Raw genomic sequence first — 15,772 nt, 5'->3', positions numbered from 1 at the left:
AGTATGATGGCTCCACAAAGAAGTGAAAATAACAGCTGCCAAGCACCCATGAAGCTCCAGGCTTATCCCACAGCACCACTGAGGAAACAATTTGACTGAATCTGGAACCAAGAGGCAAGCTGCGGGCTTTTCTTGATTGGATTATCCGAAGCACGTGGGTGGCGCCTTCTGGTGGCAGCCGGATGGAGGACTCAGAAGAAAGCAGCTGCTTTCCCTCTGCTTGCTCTCACTCTTGCTGGCTGACTCATCTATCCCGTTGCTGCAGCATTCCTTCAGTGACATTAGAACCAGACTCTCAATGTGGACGGAAACCCAGCAGCTCTCCAGGACTCTTCCAGGCTATTGGGGTCAGACTGGGCCTGCAGACGCATCCAGTTGCATGGATTCTCGACCTTTCCGATGTGAGACAGCCATTGTTGGACTTCCCAGATGATACTGTTTTAGCTAATCTAACAAAACTGATCACTTCCCCTAGGGAACCCTAACTAACACACCATATGATCCATCCCTTCCCCAAGAACTGATTTCCACAACTTAAGACAACGTGCGCACACGCCTGTATTCTTGGCATTATCGGAAATACGCAGATGATGTAAATCTTGCAGGTGCCCCTTGCTAGATGACCAAACAAAGAAAATGTGAATCTCGAAGGCTTACGCCTCAGCGTGCTAGTCTTGTGAGGACAAATTCTATAGGATGCCTTACCCCAAGAGATGGGGAGTTGAGGGTGGGTGTCTGGGGCTTTTGGGGGCTTTTGAAGGTGGAGAGCAAATTTTGTTAGAATTCCAGTTTTGATTCTGTGGATGGCCACACAGTACCACATATGACTTAAATGGTAGATTGTATATGTATGCTTCATATTTGTGAACATGAACATACTTCAGGTACCTCCCCCGTGAGGGATTACAAGCACACACCGCCACACCATGTGAATGCTGGGATCGAACTCATGTCCTTGTGCTTGCCAGGCTAGCGCTCCACCAACTGAGCCATCTCCTCTGCCCCCTGCACCATAGTGAAATAAACAGTTTAAGCTGAGAGGAGAAAACAGCAACCAGGAGCTGGGAAAGGCTCACAGAAGCACTGGACCCTGCTGCGGTCTTGGTCCCAGCCTAGGAGTCTCAGTCCCAGGTGGACACAGAGGAGAAAAGGAGAGGAAGTCAGGGAGACTTGGTAAGGTGTGGGGAAAGGAGGTGCCTCTGGCGGGCCCATGCTGAGGCACCCCTTCCCCCGAGGGACTAGCCACACAACAATGTAGTATAGAGTATAGGGCATGGGGAGGGGAGTAGGGGGAGGATTAGAGAAGTAGAGGCCGGCCATTAGCATGTGGAGAGAGAGTGGGGAGGGGAATGGGGAGAGAAGGGGAAGGAAGGCAAGAGCAAGAGAGAAGAAGAGAGCAAGGGAAGAGGGGGCTAACAGCCCCTTTTATAGTGTCAGGCATACCTGGCAACTGTGGTGCGGAGGATACCTGGCTGTTGCCAGGTGACTGTGGGCAGAGCTTAGACTGAATGCTAACACACAGGACCCACTAGTTCTGAGGGAAAGAAAGCCAGGCTGGAGTGAGCACGGGGGGGGGGGGGGGGGGGGGCTGCTAGAGGAGAAGGCGTGGTTGGTTTGGAGTTGGTAGAAAATAGCTCCGTGACACGACTAGGCTGTGACCTGCCTAAGGTTGGGAGTGGCTTTGGCCCCTGCTTCTCGAGGACCACGCTCCGTGTCAAGGAAGAAGCAGAAGCAGGTGGAGATCTCTTCATCCCAAGAAACAGACTGACGCAAAGCAGGGGCTGCAGGGAAGGGGAGCTTGGGCGCCCCCTTTCTTGCCCCATCCTCTGCTTTTCTTTACACTCGATTTGTAGGCAGGCTTTTCTCCATTGAGGCCAGAGCCGCTGAGCCACCTCACAGCTTAGCGAGGCAGGAAGAACATCTCACTCGCCGAGAGCCCATTTCTCAGACCGCAGGCCAAGCTCTCGGGGCCAGCTCTCATTGGCCTGCTGCGGTCATGTGACCACCTACCACTCCATGCTGCCTAGAGGAATGGAATCTTCTGGTTGGCCAGGCCTCGGTCACATGTTGTTACCACAAATGGGTATTGGGTGGAGGGCAGGTGGAAACCAGAAGCCCTGTCAATAATATTTTTTCTCCTCCAAACACCCTGGACCAGGGATCCCCATGTGCTGAGGTCAGAGATGGAAGGACAGACAGTAGAACACACATTTCTTGAGTTTCTAGAAAGAAACCGTGTTCCAGGTGGGCGGGGTGGTGGAAAGGAGTTTGCAGACTGGTCATTGCCTATGCAAACTATTCCTAGGCAACTGACTTAACCCAACTCCCCTGCCACCTGCCCTGACAAACAGCTGGCCGTGGCCCTGGGGAGACTGGGAAATGGCAGCATGTTGTCTATACCGAACATGCTGGCACTTGGCAGAGTGGACATCCCTGGCAAACAGGGTTGGTGCCAAGTGCTGTGACCCAGCCAGGAGGAGTGTGGCATGCCTGACTGACAAGTGTCCTTCTGGCTGGGATAGAGCTGACCTTCGAGTCTGTCACTGGGAAGGAAATACAGACCAGGTGGACAGGGACACCGGGGATCTTGACAGCCCCATTCCCTGGCAGGGCTAAGGAGGTAGCAAAAGGAAGCAGAAATAAGCACATATGAACAGTTCAAATCCTTTCCACACACCTCAAAGCAGGGACACCCAGAATCCTCTCTGGGCCACTATTCACTTCTTTGGTCACAAATGCTGGGACTTTGTAGTGGGCGTCAGAAGTGGGCTAGATCACGCTGTCTTTCATTGTCTTCTCCTAGTAACCATGTTCCAGAACTCTAGTGCACTAGAGAGCCGTGCAGATAGCTACATCTCAGCTTCCTGGAGTTGAGAATAGTCACACAGCCAGGTTCTCACCAATCAGAGTGAATAGAAGTTGTCCCTGTAACTTTAGGCTGAGATCCACCCTTTGCGTTGTCCCTTTCCCACAGTGGGAATCTACCCGTGGTGGCCATCTTGAGCCTGCAGGTGGGGGATGGGGAGCTGCTAGCAGAAGGAGCTGAAGCACTAACCTGATCCTCAACCCGTGCAGTCACCTGCATGTGATCAGCAAGCTTCTGTGTGAAGCTGGCTAAGATGCTGCCCTGGGACCCAGAAGGTACAGCAGACATGGAGGTGAGAGAAAGTCCAGAAAGTTCTACTCCCAACACACAAAGTCTACTCAGGTAAATGAGGCAAAGACCAAGAGAAAGACCCTGGAAACACCGGGCAGGGACAAGTGGGGTCTGAGCTCCTCCATCTCCCAGAAACGTGCCTGCTCCTGGCCCTTTCTTGCCTGGGAGTAATGCTTCGAACACTCACCAACACCCTTCACCCTCTCTCAGTGTCAGGCCGGTGACAAGACAATGAGTCAGTTTAGACAGGTAAAGGTACTTTCTGAGAATGGCAAGGCCTCCACAGAAAGGCAGTGGGCGCCCTGGCGAGACCAGCTGCTGTCACAGGAGGTCACAGGTGGTGGTGGAGCAGCACAGAGAGGTCTGTCGGGTTGGGAGCAGCAGCGGGGAGATCCCTGAGGCTGGCAAGCATGGAGTGACTTAATACAAACGAGCTTGGATAACACAGGGAGCTTAGGGCTGCGCAAGGGCTGGTGTCCTGACTCATGCAGCTGTCTCCCAGAGGTGGGTCATCATTAACTCGTCTACTTTACAAAGCGCTGGATAACCTTGCCAGGGTCTCCCCTCTGGCAACTGGTAGAGCCAGGCTTTGAGCTTCTTTATCTCCCCCTTCCTTTAGTTATAAATAAGACAAATACTGGATTCATAGAGAGGAATTTAAGGTGAAATTACTCTTACAGCAGAGCTTTATAAAGAGAGTTCTAGGCTTAAGGCCACAGACAGCCACCATGAGGTCCTGGAAGGGGCAAGTATTAGGAGAGAGATCAAGACATGGGTCCTGAAAGGGGAGTCCTCAGGTTCTAAAGAACAAAGTGAGGTTTCTTTCTCTTCAAGGTCAATGCAGAGAGAAGGTGTTTAAGTTCCGCCACATGTGACCTTGTCCACCTAAGGAGAGTCACAGGGCAGGAAGGCACCAGCTGTAGTTCAGGAAGGCTGTGACACTGTGTCAGGAAACTGGACTTGCTTGGGACTACAAGGTAGAGGGAGAAGATTCGGGTCTTGTGACAGTTGTGAGTGGTAGCAGAGCTGCTGCTGTCCTTCCCACAGCCCTTCTCCCATCCTGAATACTGCTGGGGGTGTGGTTCCAGGAAGCTGGCTCATCGGAACTGTCCCAACTGTCCCCACTGTCCCCTCAGCCCCCTTGAGAAATGTAATGATGTACATCATGTCCCCCACAGAAGGTTTCCCATCTGTTCCCTGCATAAGCACAGCGATGCATACAAATGCTCTCATGCTGCCTAGTCCCTGGGAGAGGGCTGTGCTCCTGAGGAAGGCTCCTCAGCAGAGGACAACACCTATAAATCAGCCATCTGCCCTGGGCATGGGGACCATTGATTTCCTGTCCTGGGGGTGGAGAATTGGTTTTGTTGTGCTGTATGCCCTGTAGTGAATCTGTGATTTGCAGTCATCACTTGCTGACCTGGGTGTGACTTCTGGTGACAGAAGTCCCTGACTGTGGCTGGGTTGACTTCACTACTGAGCAGGCAGACTCTTCCTGCCCAGCAGCATGGGGGAGACACAGGATAGTTCCCATTGCAGTGAGGCCACTGTCCGTGGCAGTCAATCTCTCCCGAAACAGAAGACCTTGCCATGAATAAGTGTGGTTTCCCTTCCTGAAAACATACCTGTCTTCAAGTGAGCACGGAGAACAGATGGATGAACGCCAGAGATGCCACGGCGCAGAGAAGCGAATGCATTTAGAGAGAGAGGAGAGAGAAGGCTCTTTAATTTTGGTTTCATGTTCAGCAAACTTTTCCTTTGTGCCTTCCAATACTTATGTTTATAAACCCCACAATATTATGTAAATATTCATTTAGTCTCTTCTGGGACTTTGATGATTTCTACATTTAATTTACCAGTACATCTGGAGTTTATTCTGATATACAAAATAAGATAAGGATTGGATTGTGTAGAGCATTGAGTGTCGTCTCTAAGATGTTCTAGAGCCCAATCCCCCTCCAATCTATCATCTTCTGATTATTACGACATCATCAAAACTACCTCTACTTGGTTATGAACTTTTGTTAAGTTTTCTTGCTTGGCTCCCAATCAGCCCCATGCTTTCATTATTATAATCCTGTGTATGAGAGCCCCTGACTGCATTTATCATTTATTCTGTTTTTCAAAAAAAAAGTACTTGATGACTTATGTTTTTAATTCACTTTAGACCATTTTCCTTGTGACATCATCATGTAATATTGCATTAGAGACTGGAGATGAAGAAAACAGACATCTGGTCAACCAGTCCTATCTTCTTCACAAGGGATATGCCACACAACCTTTTCTTTCCTTCCTCTCTTATCTAACTTTGTTCACCTGGATCTCAGCGACTTGCTGTGATCATACCCAAGTGCTCTATTAGCTGCGGAGTTTGAATTTATCCTCTTTGGACTGTTGTGCTAAGTTACTGTTTAAGTTACTCATTTCCGTGTGAAAATACCCAACAAAAGCAGCTTATGTAAGGAAGGGTTTATCTGGGCACACAATTGCAGGATGTTCAGTCCATCGTCATGGGGAACATGCGACATTGAAAGTGGTCCCAGATGTGGCTGCAGGAGCATGAGACAGCTGGTCACATCATGCCCAGTCAGGAGATAGAGAAAGAAATGCTCTGTCCATGTTGCCATTTCTTCATGAATTTTGTGGCTCATTGTGTCCCCAATTTTGGATTTTTTTTTTCCTTTCAAGATGGAGTTTTCCTGTGCAGTCCTGGCTGGCCTGAACCTCTCTCTGTAGATCAGGCTGGCCTGTAACTCAGAGATCTCTCTGCCTCCTGAGTTCTGGGATTAAAGGCATGTACCAACATCACCCAGCTCAATTTTCAATTCTTAATCGCTACACCCACCATTTGATAGAGGGGATGTGTGCCAATACCTGGGTTGGTCATCACGACCAGCACAACCTTGAGCTTCTTGCTCATTCTGACCTTCTGGAAATTCTCTTGACACTCACCTTGTTGGGGGTTCTCTGATCTTGACAATGGAATGGTACTTGCTCACATTTGGAGTAGATCTTTCCTCCTCAGTAAAACATAGAGGCATGGCCGGGGTATGTCTCCTTGGTAATTTCAAGTGCAGTCAAGGTGACAATGAGCATTAGCCATTACAACCAGAGTCCATTCATTTACAAACTGGCACTTTGTCTATTGATCTCTTTCTAGCCCAATATCAATGCTGAGTGTGGTCAGTAGGCTCCTCCTACATTCTTTCCTCTCCAGAAACTTCTAGGATTTCTTCACGTTTGTTTGTATGGGTGTTATAACTGGCTGATAAAGCTCCCTAAATGTGTGTAGATTGGACTAGGAAGCGTTCTAGTGGATTCTCTGGGGTTTTCAAAGGACAGCAGGTTCACATTCCCATTGCGCCCCCTGGCTGCCCGAGTGTCTGTCTGCCCATCATATGCCAACACCTTCCTGACACCATTCCACAGCACCTCTTGGCTCCTCTGGCTTTGTCCACCATATTACGTGCTGCATTTTGGCTCCGTGCCCTGATTTTTAAGTCTTCTGCAGCCACCCTGACTTCACCCAATGACCGAGGAGAGGGGAGAGCTGCATTCTTTGTGGGCTGAGCTCTTCTCGTGCGCCTGTGGAGTTTGAATCCAGATGTGTTCTGGGCAGTTGTTCAAAGAGCAGGAAAAAAATCTGGAATGTGGCCAAGGTATCAGCCAGTCATTTGAGCAGCAGGCCCTGCATGGTACCATGTATTCTGGCCTCAGCATGTGTAACTTCATTTGTCAAGTGAAGGCTCTAGATGCAAAAAGGCTGTGTCTCTTGTCCGAGGAGACACAGATGAAAAATGAAAGGAGGCAGATTTCCAGCCAAGAGAGCGTGTCTTGATTTTGTATTTCTAACCACCACACCCATCACTCACAGAGATGAATGTTTGTGCTGATCTCTTTGGCACGATCTGTTAGGCTCTCTCCTCTCCCTGACCTTGTTGAGAGGGAATCCTCCTTACTCTGGCTGAGGAGTTCTTGGTCCAACTCAACAAACTCTTCAATATGTTCTGGTCCCGGTGTCATTTTCTGACTCCATGAAGGTTCTGCTTGGCCTGGAAACAGACTTTCTCCGTGTTCCATGGCTCTACTTCAAAGACAGCAACTAGAGAGACTATCTTACCAGCGTGGAAGTCCATTCTACCCCTACATGTCCAAGGCATTACTCACTGATAGTAACTTCTGTGTGCCCCGTGATGGGAAGACTGCTCCACGGAAAGCTCTTATTGAAGCCACAGCAACCCGTTTTCCAGGCTGTGTAGGCACAGGATGACATTTCCCAGCCCTCTGGCCTGGGGAGGCTGCAGGCTTTCCAGCTCAGGCATCTCACTAGCTTGGTTCCCAATGGTTCCAGTTCCATATTGTAAAGAAATAAATGTGGTTCAAGGACTTAGTTCTTCGTGGTTCCAGCCTGGCAGCTTGGGGGACAAAGGGACCTCTAGTGTCTTGTAGCAGGTATACCAGGACTGGTCAGTCCGAGGATGTCTCACCTGATCCAGACCTTATCCTGGTAGGATCAGTGCTAGTCTGTAGGTAGCTCCTCTTCCTCAGCAAAGGCCCACCCACCCTGAAGTCTTGCTTTGTAGACTAGAGATCCGGATAGGACATTGGAGGGCAGCCGCTTCATCCATCAGTTTGCACCAGCAGAGAGCCACAGTGGTGAATGGCCTTGCCTAGGATCACACACTCTGCATGAGACTGAGGCCAGCTGTTCTCTCCCTGGGAAACCTTCAAGAAGGATTTAAATAGCCCTGCACGCTGACAGTGCTTCTGTGCCCTGAACCCTCTTGAGCCCTGAGCTCCTGAATGTATGTAAGAGGTGGGCACATGAATATACTTTGCCTCTGCTGGGGCCTCCCCCAGTGCATATGGGAATATCCTGTCCCTAGGTGATGTGTTGGGGGGGCCTCTAAGGAGTGATTAGGTCCTGAGAGGTGGAGCTCCCAGAAATGACATAAAGAGGTGCAAGGGAACTTGGTCACCTGCCCCCACTACAGAAATAGAGAAGTTGCCACCTGAGGGGTGCAGAAAGGGGCCTCCCCAGACTCTGTCTTGACTGGTATCTGGACCTTGATCTTTGCAGCCTCTACATTGGTAATAAAATAAATGTCTGGTTTCTGTAAACTGTTCTGTGAGTGGAATTTTGTCATGGCGCCCAGACAGGGTGTCCATCCCGACTAAATCTAGGGATCCTGCTGGCCTCCTTATGAACTAAAAGCTCATTTGTCCAGCACCTAGGCAGCTCACCTGGAAGCTGTCTTTGTCATCTTCCTACCAGGAAATGTGTGAACCTCATCTTCAGAACCTTCACCAAGGCCAGCCCCTTCCTACCTTCTCCACTGGCTGAAGTCACCTGGTTTTGACAAAAAACTGCTCATGTCTGCCCTCCAGCCCAGTCCCCATCCTGGCTTCTGGTTACTGTCCAGTGGACTTTGTGACTCCTCTGCTCAGAGCCTTCCATTGATCTTTGCCTCCTTCTGACTAGATGAAATCCGGGGAGAATTACATGTGTCTCTCATACCAGTGTAACTCCTGACTCAGTTTCCTATCATCCAATTCCCCTCTCTTTCTTTCCTTTTTTCCTTCTTCCTTTTTTCTTTTCTTTTCTTTTTTTCCTACCTTCTTTCTTTCTTCTTCTTTACCCTCCTCCTCTCTCTGTGTACGTGTGCATGCATGCATGTGTGTGTGCAGGTGTGTGCAAGTATGTGTGTATGTGTGTGTGCATGCACAAGTGTATGTGGTGTACTTGCCCATGAAGATGTTTGTGGAGATCAGATTGACATTAGTGTTTTCCTAATCACGCTCCACTTCATCTTTTGAGATGAGGTCACTCACTGGATCCAGAGCCTCCTGATTCAGCTAGACTCGGTGAGTTCAGGGATCCTTTCTGCCCCCAGTGCTTGGATCACAGACACACATGGCCAGGCCTGGCTTTAGCATGGGTGCTGGGGACTAGTTTGTGCAGCAAGCACTTTCCCCTCAGAGTCAGCCCCTAATCCCCCTCTTTCTGTTTTTAGTTGATGCATGTGAAGATTCTAAGAGATAGAGGGGTCTGCAGCCTCTCAGCGTCCTCTCCAACTCCCTGCTCAGGCCTCTCCTCCTGATCCTCCTGGAGGTCAGGCCGCAGCTTTGGTTCCGCACCCCTCGTCCCCTACCTCCGTGGAAACTGTCACTTGTTGGCTGCTCTGTGGGTGTGCAGGCTCCTAGAGACCGTGGCAACAGCTGCATCTGAAACATGGAGAATGAACATAAGAGTTATTTTTCAAAAAGGAGGCAAAAGCCCAGAAGAGTGGAAAGAACATCCCCCGTGAGAAGGGCTGGGTGCCATATTGACGCACGGATGGAACTCATTTTCCAAGCTGGCTTTGGGGGTGGGGGCGGCAGGAGCCGAGCCAGACTATGACCTCACAGCATCCCCAGAGCAGATCTGACCACGTGGAACAGACTTATTAAAGTCTGCATTTTCTCACTGTCACAGGCTAAACCCGAACCACCTCTGGGGCCTGTGGTTTGAATGCTTGGTTCATGACGGGCAGTACTATTTTGAGAAGGTCTGGAGACCCTGGGGAAATGGAGCTTAGCTAGAGAAGGTCGGTTGCTACCTGGTGATATGGGGGTGTGGCACCTTACCTCAACTGCGTCCTGTTGCTTTTTACTTCTGGGTCCACCATGATATGGCCTCTGCCACACAGTCCTACCGGCAAGAGCTGCCTAGCCAAGCTTTTGTTTCCTGCCATGGTGGACTGAGGAGATGCTTGGCTATGTCTTCCTACCCGCCATGGTGGATTGAGACTCCTGAGTCAATCATTTCTTCACTAGGGTGTTTCTGTCGGGTCTTGTCACAGTAACATAAAGGTAATGAAAACCCAGGATCCCCAAACAAATGAGGCAGGTCTCTTAGCCCTCACTCTGGGTGAGTTCTCATGGTACTGTCTACCAGCCACAGGCCAGAGGGTCCCATTTGCCATATTCCCAATTTCCAGCTTCTGTCCCAAGACCTTGGCATTAAGCATCATGGCTGTCAGGGTTCTTGTTTACCCTGCTTCGCTGATTTATACACTCATGGGTGAGTAGGTAGAATGCCCATTATAGTATGTATGCATGCATGCATGTATGTATGTATGTATTTTGGTGTCTATGTTAGCTTTCTGTGAATGCAAAGCACACCCAGGACAGTTGTCCGAGTGAGAGGAGAGGTTTATTAGGCCCACAGCTCTGGAACTTTCAGCCCCTGTTCGGGTGTCCCTGCCTCTCTGGGCCTGAGTGAGAAGTAAGCAGCTCCCTGTATGGTGGCCAGAAAGAAAAGGAAGCAAAAAGAGACCAGAGTCCCACAACCTCCACCCCTGTCAATGACCTGAAACGTCCCTTCAGACCCCACCTTTTAAAGGTTCTAATGCCTCCCAGTAGCATCCCCTTAGGGACTAAAACCTTGACCCAAGCAAGGCCTTAGGGAGACATCTCAGATCGAGGCTAGCGCGTAGTACCCGGGTATAGCTAAGAAGTGACCAGGTAAGCAAGTGTGACCCCCGAGAGCTTTTTCAATGATCCAGTCTGTAAAGAAAGCACTTGCTGTGCACAAGGACCCTCTTTCAGATCACCACAATCAGCACAACCCGTATGTGATGCCGAGATGGGGGATGGCGTAGGAGAATAGTGAAAACTGGTGGGCTAGCTAATATGGTGAGCACAGCGACAAGAGCTAGCACCCGAGGCTGCCCACCCACACTCATGCACGTGCACAGGGAGGGGAGGGGAGGGAGAGGACCAATACATCTCCACGCCTAGGATCTGGTGTCCCATGAAGAACCAGACAGCCACCGGGATCTGTAGACAGCCTGGAGCTCTAAGTAAATTCCCAACCTGGGGTCTGAAGAACACAGCTGCCGTCTGCCCCAGGAGAGAACTTTTATTAGAGCGCCCAGGCGACTCCAGAGTAACGGACACTGTGGCTGGGCTCTCTCAAACCACACCAGGCAGGTGTCTGAGCAGAGGGATTGAAAAGCCCATGTCAGTACCTGCTTCGAGAAACTGAGAAACTCCAAGTATTTGCTAAGAATTTGATAAGTCTGTCTGTCTCTGTCTCTGTCTCTGTCTCTCTCTCTCCTTCCCTTCCCCTTCTCTTTTTTCCCCCTTCTCTTCCCCCCTCCTCCCCTTTACCTTCTTCCTTCCTTCCTACCTTCCTTCCTTTCTTTCTTTTTAAGCACACTTCTGCCTTTAAATGTAGGTTCTGCACAGTCAGGGGCGAACAAAAGCAGCCGAGAGTTTGAGCGCACTGCCTGCCCTCCATCTTCTTTGCTGTTGATTTGCTCCGGGGCTGGAAATCCAGCGTCATGGCTCCCCAAGGCCAGTTCACAGTCTCTGTTAGCGTACAAGACAGGAGCCCATTGCTGTCCATCCTTCCAGCCAAGGCTTTGCCCTCCGGCTGAAGAGGTGCAGACCAGAGACAACTGCAGTTACTCATGTTCAGCTCAGTCCCTCCATGGTGCTGTCCTGGCCCTGGGAAGGGTGCACCTAGGGCAAAGGGGTCACAAAGGAAATGTTGGGACACAGGTGCCTGCTCATGCACACACTTTTCCCAAGGCTGAGGGGCTTCTTCAGAAGTCATCCATGTTCAATGTTTTCTGTTTTAGCTGTTATCAGTGGTTTTGGTTTTGTTTGGTTTTAATGTTAGGTTGTAGAACTTTCTTACATGTTTTAGAAATGGATCCTGTAAGATATAAATAATTTGCAAATTTTCTATCTGCTTAGCAGGTTGTCTTTTTACTTTAAATGCTGTTTCTTGGCCGTGCAGAAGTTTTAGTTTGATGCTATCCCATCTGTTTGTTTTTGCTGTGTTTGCCTGTACGCTTATGTCATATCAAAAATAAGTAAACACACACACACAAACACACACACACACACACACACACAACCGCCAAGGCTACTGATTAATGACCAACCCATGTGTTCTTCTCTGTATTTACACATGTAGGCCTCACATCGGAAAGTCTGCAACACATTTGGAACTGATTTTCCTAAGTGTATAAAGGAAGGCCCCATAGTCTCCCTTCAGCGTGCTGGGGTCTGGTTTTTCCCAATATCATTGGAAAGGACTGTCTCTTTGCTGTTGTGTGAACTTGGCAGCTTCATGGCAAATCTGCTGATGGTTCATGTGTGGATTCATGTCTGGGTTTTCCGCTCGTAAATGACATTGTTTACTAATTTCCTTTTCAGACAGCTCATGAACAAACGCAGCTGACTCTTGCTGTGTTTGTGTTCTGCAAGTTTGCTTGTTTCTTAGTTCTAACAGACTTCATGCCCCGCCCCCTTCTTCAGAGGGTTGTATATAGAAGAGGACAGATCAACAAATAGAAACATTGTATATAGATGACAGGACTAACAAATAGAAACATTGTTTCTGCTGCTTCTTTTTCTGATTTCTGGTCTTTTGCCACCTAGTGCCCAGTTGGAGAGCATTCTTGCATGGTCTGCTCCGAAACAGCTTTCGGTTTTTCACATAGATAGCTAATTAAGTGTGAGGTTTTTATTTATAGTCATTACTATATGGAATTAATTTCCCTCTACTTCTAGTGTGTTGGATGAACACATGTGGCATACACTCACACACATGAAATTACAAATAAAAATATTTTTAAAATCTTTTTAATGAAAAGAACAGTCTGTCTCAGCATCTCCAGCATCCCCAGCGCCCCCACCACCACCACAAACCCAAGATCCAGGGATTGTGCAACCTTCCTTCTCCATCTGCTACCAAATGTTGGTAGCTCCATTGTGTTTTCTGTATCATACTGGGCTCAGTAGCAGGGCCACCCAGCCAAGGTAATCTCTCCTCCCAAATGGTCATGGTACAGTCATGTAATATTTAGAGGAAGAACACAACCAACAATTATAAGTAGAAATATCCGGAGCCAGAGAGATGGCTCTGCAGTTCATACCATCAGCTGCTCTTTCTCTAGAGGACCCAGGTTCAATTCACGGCACCTACCTACAGGACAGCTCACAACCATTGGCAATTTTAATTCCAGGGGATCTGACGCCCTCTTCTGGCCACCTTAAGCACTGCATTTACATACATACAAGCAAATAAATAACATCAAAAAAATAAATGAAAAAAAAAGTATCACAGAACAGAGCTAAAAGCTCCATCTGTGGACCAGGACGAGGTAAGAGCTACCACACGGAATCTACCAGAACAGTGCTTCTTCCTAATGTTGGGACCCTTTAACACAGTTCCTCATGCTGTGATGCCCCCCCAAACATAAAATCATTTTCATTGCTACTTCTTATCATTGCTACTTCGTGTTAACTTTACTACTTTCATGAATTGTGATATAAATGTCAGATATGCAAGATATCTGATATGCGACCCTCCCATGAAAGGGCCATTCGACCCCCACAAGGGGATCATGACCCTTGGATTTCATCTTTCAACTCAATGCAGCTGTGCCAGGAATTCACTCCCTAAATTAGTGCTGCCCTCAACGCTGGCCAGGGAGGTTTCTCTCTGCAACTGGTGGGCAGCAGTTAATGCTGACATTCACGAGTGGCCAAGAGCTGAGAATAAACGTCGCCCACGTGCTCAGTACTAAGCCAGACATCTCACCTCACCGCCCAAGGCTCAGGAACGTTGTAGAAGGGGAGCGGAAGAATGGCAGGCTGGAGGGTGGGAGAGAGGCTGTGGAAAATTGTCTTTGGGACACGTCTCGGTCATTGCTCTTTTGAACTCATGGCGTCTGCGAATCCTGCACAAGCTCAAGGCAGTGGGCAGCCTCACCACACTCAGTCCGCTACAAATCAAAAAGACAAAGAAAAAAGAAAAAAAACCCAAAAGCAACAAAAAAGGAGAGGACATGGGGCGCTGAGAGGATGTGTGGGGAGTACCTGGGGGTGGGAAGGAGCGGAGGCCGTGCAGATGCGTTACGAGAAAGACGCATTGTTTGTGTGTATGAAATTGTCAAAAGACATTTTATTAAATATAAAAGAAGTGTACTTGCCTTGGCTTTCACAGCTGACTTCAATACTATCCGTAATCTTTAGCAGTGCTGTTTAATAGCAACAGTCTAAAAATGTGTGTAAGTATTTAGCTAAAATTACTTCTTTGGGGAATTAAGTTGTTTGAATATGGGGAAAAAATGGAAGTTTTATACGAACCAGCTATTCCACTTCTGGGTTATTTATTTAAAAAAAAAAAACTGAAATCTGGATCATAAAAAGTTTTAACACACCCTCACCCGATAAACAGCCCAAATGTCCACTGGTGGCTACGCATGTTGAAATAGTGTGGTGTGAACAGTAGAAAACGATTCACCAGAAGAGACAAGACCACAGCAGCACAGGACAAACCACGGGTACTGAGAACAAGTTCGTGACGGTAAACATTGCCCACATCAAACAGCCACGCGTGGAGACCGAGTGTGGAAAGGGGAGATGGCGACCCATTCACCAATAGGCAGGCATACTGTCTCAGGGTCAGCAGCAGGGACATGGTTCAGGGGTCAGGAGGGCTTCTGGTTCTTTCTAAAGAGTTTGGTTCCCGGCACCCACACCAGGAGGCTCGCAGCAGCCTGTATTTCCCGCTCCAGAGGATCCACTGCCCTCTTCTGGTCTTTGAGGGCAGCTGTGCTCACATGGACACACACAAAGACATACAACCCACAGAGATTATAACATGAGTAAGATTTATTTTTTGTGTATGTGGGAGTTCTGCTCCCACACAATGTCTGTGTACTATGTGTACACCTGGTGCCTATAGAGGCCGGAAGAGTGTGTCAGATCCCCTCCAACCAGAGTTACAGATGGTTGGGAGCTGCTGTTAGAGGTTGGGAGTTGAGCCCAGGTCCTCTAGAAAGGCAACCAGTGCTCTTAACTGCGGAGCCATCTCTCCAGCCTCTGAAAGAAATCTTAGAAACAAAAGGATGGAGGGGTTCTGGAGATCTGCCCTTCAGACTGGGACTCAAGCAACCAACACTGAGACACACTTAAGCCCTGGTTTGGAAGGTAGACTTTTTGTTAAATATTTCTTCCACAATTTTATGCCCACTCATGTGTGTGAACACACACACACATGCACGTGCACACACACACACACACACTCATACAATGAAGTGTGGTTCTGTCAACAGTAGCTTTGAACTATTACATTCCAAATACAACCAGCTGTCAGTTTCAGGAGTTCAGTTCCATCTTGTGTCCACAGAATCTCTTTGTCTTTTTTTCTAACAGTAAATACACTGTTTACTCGTGCCCCCCCCATTTAATAAAGATGTCCATCTCTAAAAGATGGGTTTTTAAAACTCATACTGTGCATGACTTTAATTAGGAGTCCAGTCAGAAATGCCAAGAACTGAGGGTCCTGTGGGTGTGCCATCAGGGACTGAGGGTGGCCAGTTATTAATAGCCTTCCTCCCCAGCCCCCAGCAAACTGAGGCCAACAGGCACGCATTCCCATTTGGAAGGGCAGGACAGCTGGAAATGAGGCAATCTAATTGAGTCTCCATAAGTTGGGGTTTCTAGAACCTTCTGGAAACCAGTCTTTCATTGCCTTTGAAGTTCAGTCTTTGGACTCACACTGGACTTGGGGCTGGGAGTGGGCAGGAAACAGAGCCACTAGCTGTGACT

The sequence above is a fragment of the Micromys minutus genome (genome assembly GCF_963924665.1).
Source record: "Micromys minutus genome assembly, chromosome: 11".
Taxonomy (NCBI): Eukaryota; Metazoa; Chordata; class Mammalia; order Rodentia; family Muridae; genus Micromys; species Micromys minutus.
Note: the sequence above shows the minus strand (reverse complement) of the source record.